General features: G+C 33.9%; 1 pseudogene; it reads left to right on the forward strand.

Moving 5' to 3' along the window:
* The first annotated feature begins 1,020 nt into the window (after window positions 1–1,020).
* On the forward strand, window positions 1,021–2,527 carry LOC104990083 (annotated as a pseudogene).
* Window positions 2,528–5,282: the final 2,755 nt, after the last annotated feature.

The following is a 5,282-nucleotide window of genomic DNA, read 5'->3' on the forward strand; positions in this document are numbered from 1 at the left end:
GGTCTTACATTTAGGTCTTTAATGTGGTCTTATATTCATGTCTTTGAGTTTATTTCTGTCTACAATGTTGAAGAATGTTCAAATTTCCTTTTTTTACATGTAGCTGTCCAGTTTTCCCAACACCGCTTCTGCAAGTGACTGTCTGTTCTCCATTGTGTATTCTTGCCTCTTCTGCCATAAATTAAGTGACTATAAGTATGTGGGTTTATTTATGGGCTTTACCCTCTGTTTCATTGATCTACATGTCTGTTTTTAGTGAGTACTATACAATTCTGAATACAGTAGTTTTGTAGTATACTCTGAAGACAGGGAACATGATTCCACCAGTTCAGTTTTTCTTTTTCAAGATTGTAATGGCTGTTTGGAGTCTTCTGTGCATCCATACAAATGTAAACATTTTTTGCTTATGAAAAATGTCATTAGTATTTTGATGGGGGTTGAAAAATAGGTAAATTGCTTTAGTTAGTATAGTGCTTTTGACTATATAAATTCTTTCAGTACAAGAACATGGTATATCTTTCAATCTCTTTGTGCTGTCTTCAGTTTCTTTCTTCCATGTCTCACAGTTTTCTGAGTACTAGACTTTTACCTCCTTAGATAGGTTTATTTCTAGCTATTTTTTTCTTTTTGATGTGATGATAAATGGAATTGTTTCTTAATTTCTCTTTCTGATACTTCATCATTAGTACAGAGAAGTGTAACATACTTCTGTATATTAAGTTTGCATCCTGCAACTTTAACAAATTCACTGACAAGCTCTAAGAGTTTTCCAATTTCATCATTAGGATTTTCTATGTACAGTATTACATCATCTGCCAAATGTAACAATTTTACTTCTTACTTTCCAATTTGAATTACTTTATCTTTTCTTCTTCTCTGATTTATATGGCTAGGACTATGTTGAACTGAAGTGGCGAGAGTTGGCAACCTTATCTTCTTCCAGAAAAGGAAGAAGAGGAAATGCTTTCAGCTTTTCACCACTGAGAATGTTAGCTGTAGATGTGTCATATATGGCCTTGAATGTTGAGGATAGTTATAGATCATTGTCTTCACACACCAATGTACATCTTCCTGGGAAATCTCACTCTGATGGATTCCTACTGTTCTAGTGCTATTACCCCAAAGATGCTACAGAACTTCTTTTCTAAAAATAGAATGATTTCACTCCATGAATGCATGGCACAATTTTATTTTTTCTGCTTTGCTGAAACTGCAGATTGCCTTATCCTGGCAGCAATGGCCTATGATCATTATGTGGCCATCTGCAAAACACTGCAGTACCACACTATGATATCAAAGAAACTCTGCATTCAGATGACCACAGGGGCCTACATAGCTGGAAACATTCATACCATGATTCATGTAAGGTTTCTCTTTAGGTTAACTATCTGTCAGTCAGTCACTCAGTCATGTCCAACTCTTTGCGACCCCATGGACTGCAGCATGCCAGGCCTCCCTGTCCATCATCAACTCCCAGAGTCTACTCAAACTCATGTCCATTGAGTCAGTAATGCCATCCAACCATCTCATCCTCTATCATCCCCTTCTCCTCCTGCCTTCTGTCTTTCCCAGCATCAGGGTCTTTTTTAGTGAGTCAGTTTTTCACATCAGGTGGCCAAAGTGTTGGAGTTTCAGCTTCAGCATCAATTCTTCCAATGGATATTCAGGACTGATTTCCTTTAGGATGGACTGGTTGGATCTCCTTGCAGTCCAAGGGACTCTCAAGAGTCTTCTCCAACACCACAGTTCAAAAGCATCAATTCTTCAGTGTTCAGCTTTCCTTATAGTCCAACTGTCACATCCATACATGACTACTGGAAAAACCATAGCTTTGACTAGATGGACCTTTGTTGGCAAAGTAATGTCTAGGCTTTTTAATATACTGTCTAAGTTGGTCATAGCTTTTCTTTCAAGGAGCAAGTGTCTTTTAATTTCATGGCTGCAGTCACCATCTGCAGTCATTTTGGAGCCCAAAATATAGTCTCTCCCTGTTTCCATTGTTTCCCCATCTATTTGCCATGAAGCGATTGGACAGGATGCCCTGATCTTAGTTTTCTGAATGTTGAGTTTTAAGCCAACTTTTTCACTCTTCTCTTTCACTTTCATCAAGAAGTTTTCTATAGGTCTCATCAAATAAGTCACTTTTTTGGTGATGTCCTGCCATTATATAGACTCTCCTGTGTGGATCCTTACATCAATGAATTGATGATATTCATCTTTGTAGAGTCAGTTTTGTCTTCACTATTACCATAGTAATAATCTCTTACCTTTTTATTCTTTCCACAATTTTCATGATGAAATCCAAAGACAGAAAAGGCAAAATCTTACATGTGCAGCCCACTTTCTCTCTGTTTCAACATTCTATAGTTCTTCCTTCCTTTTCATGTATGTTCGACCAAATTCACATAATAAAGATGATAATGATATATCTATTGCTATTTTTTATACTCTAGTGATTTCCTTGTTAAACCCAGTTATTTATAGTCTAAGAAATAAGGAAATAATAAGTGTTCTGAAAAAAATTATTGAGAAGAATTTATAAAATTATGAAACAAATATCATCCAATATGGACAGCTGACTATAATGTCATTAAACTTTTTTCAAAATCAAGGAATATTGAGAAAATGGAATGACCATGTCATATATAACATTAAATTACTAAAACATGATGATGTATCAGGCAAATAAACAAGTTTAAAAGAAGAGAGTGTGGTAAATACATTTCAAAAGCTAAGCTACTAGAGGTTTCATGAGGAATGAACTAATTAACCTTGAGGTCACAATTATGTGAAATTATGTCTCAAAGTATTAGTTCAGTTCAGTGCTCAGTCATGTCTGACTCTTTGTGACCCCATGGACTGCAGCATGCCAGGCTTCCCTGTCCAAGTAAGTTACAATTTTCAACAAATTCTACAAATGCTAAGAATTGAAGTCAGTATATATGAAGTCACCTCCATTCAATATTTTTGGCAAATTTCAGGAATCCCAAGGCAAAAATTTGCAAACTCTCACATATCCCAAGTTTTCAACTATTAAACTTTTCTTAAGAAGAATCATGTGATAGAAGTAGTCTTTATGTCTCATTTGATTCTGAATTTGAGTCTGTTCAACGGGTTTTCTTTTAATATGAAACCACACAGAATATATATTTGCTAATCAAGAACATTTTCATCTTTATTATTAGTCAATATTCTCTAAAATTAAGTATTTTATTTACTCTATTACTCTCTGAAATAAAGTATCTATAAATTTGTGATTTTAAAATCTATACTTGAAAATGATGCTATTTATATTAACATCACTATGGATTTGATATTTCTAAATAGTTTGGTTGACCATCATATATGACAATCCAATACATAGATATATTCTTAAATAAAGTTTTTCTCGCTGATACTGTTACTTGTCTTGCTTGTTATGAGGAATACCACCAAATTAAGACTGACTCCAAGATAAATTATTGATACATTCAAGGCATTAACAAAAATCACCAGGTTCTGATCAAACAAAAATCACCAGGCTCTGATAAAGCAAAAATGAGGTTGAAAATTGTAAAAATATAAAACAATATCAAATTTAAATTTAATTTTAAATGTAACAATTCAAATTTATTAAATGCATTTATTATTAATCATTAATCATAAAATTTAATAATTTAAATCTAAGACCAGATACTATAAAATGTTTAGAGGAAAACACTGAAGAACACTCTTTGACATAAATTGCAGCAAGATCTTTTTCAAACCATCTCCTACAGTAAGAGACATAAAAACAAAAATAAACAAATAGAACCCAAATTAACTCAAAAGACTTTTGCACAGCAAAGGAAATCATAAACAAAATCAAAGCACAACTCACAGATAGAATAAAACATTTGCAAATGATGTGACTGACAATGGATTAACCTCCAAAATTTACAAACAGTTCATGTAGCTCAATATTAAAATAAACAAACATCCAATCAAAAAATAGGCAGAAGAAATAGACATTTCTCCAAAGAAGACATGCAGATGGCCAAGAGACACATGAAAAGAGGCTTGACGTTGCTAATTATTAGAGAACTGCAAATCAAAACTACAATGAAGTATCACCACACACCACACGGTCAGCATGGCCATCATCAAAAAGTCTACAAACAATAAATGCTGGAGAATGTGTTTCAAAAAGGGAACCTTCCTACACTATTGGTGGAAATGTGAATTAGTACATTCATTATGGAAAAGAGTATGAGGGTTCCTTAAAAAAGACTCCACCAGAAAATTACGAGAAATAATCAATGACTATAATAAAGTTGCAGGATATAAAATCAACACACAGAAATCCCTTGCATTCCTATACACTAATAATGAGAAAACAGAAAGAGAAATTAAGGAAACAATTCCATTCACCATTGCAACGGAAAGAATAAAATACTTAGGAATATATCTACCTAAAGAAACTAAAGACCTATATATAGAAAACTATAAAACACTGGTGAAAGAAATCAAAGAGGACACTAATAGATGGAGAAATATACCATGTTCATGGATTGGAAGAATCAATATAGTGAAAATGAGTATACTACCCAAAGCAATTTATAGATTCAATGCAATCCCTATCAAGCTACCAACAGTATTCTTCACAGAGCTAGAACAAATAATTTCACAATTTGTATGGAAATACAAAAAACCTCGAATAGGCAAAGCGATCTTGAGAAAGAAGAATGGAACTGGAGGAATCAACCTACCTGACTTCAGGCTCTACTACAAAGCCACAGTTATCAAGACAGTATGGTACTGGCACAAAGACAGAAATATAGATCAATGGAATAAAATAGAAGCCCAGAGATAAATCCACGCACATATGGACACCTTATCTTTGACAAAGGAGGCAAGAATATACAATGGATTAAAGACAATCTCTTTAACAAGTGGTGCTGGGAAATCTGGTCAACCACTTGTAAAAGAATGAAACTAGAACACTTTCTAACACCATACACAAAAATAAACTCAAAATGGATTAAAGACCTAAACCTAAGACCAGAAACTATAAAACTCCTAGAGGAGAACATAGGCAAAACACTCTCTGACATACATCACAGCAGGATCCTCTATGACCCACCTCCCAGAATATTGGAAATAAAAGCAAAAATAAACAAATGGGACCTAATTAAACTTAAAAGCTTCTGCACATCAAAGGAAACTATCAGCAAGGTGAAAAGGCAACCTTCAGAATGAGAGAAAATAATAGCAAATGAAGCAACTGACAAACAACTAATCTCAAAAATATACAAGCAACTCCT

This window comes from Bison bison, unplaced genomic scaffold (genome assembly GCF_000754665.1).
Source record: "Bison bison bison isolate TAMUID 2011002044 unplaced genomic scaffold, Bison_UMD1.0 scf7180017864168, whole genome shotgun sequence".
Taxonomy (NCBI): Eukaryota; Metazoa; Chordata; class Mammalia; order Artiodactyla; family Bovidae; genus Bison; species Bison bison.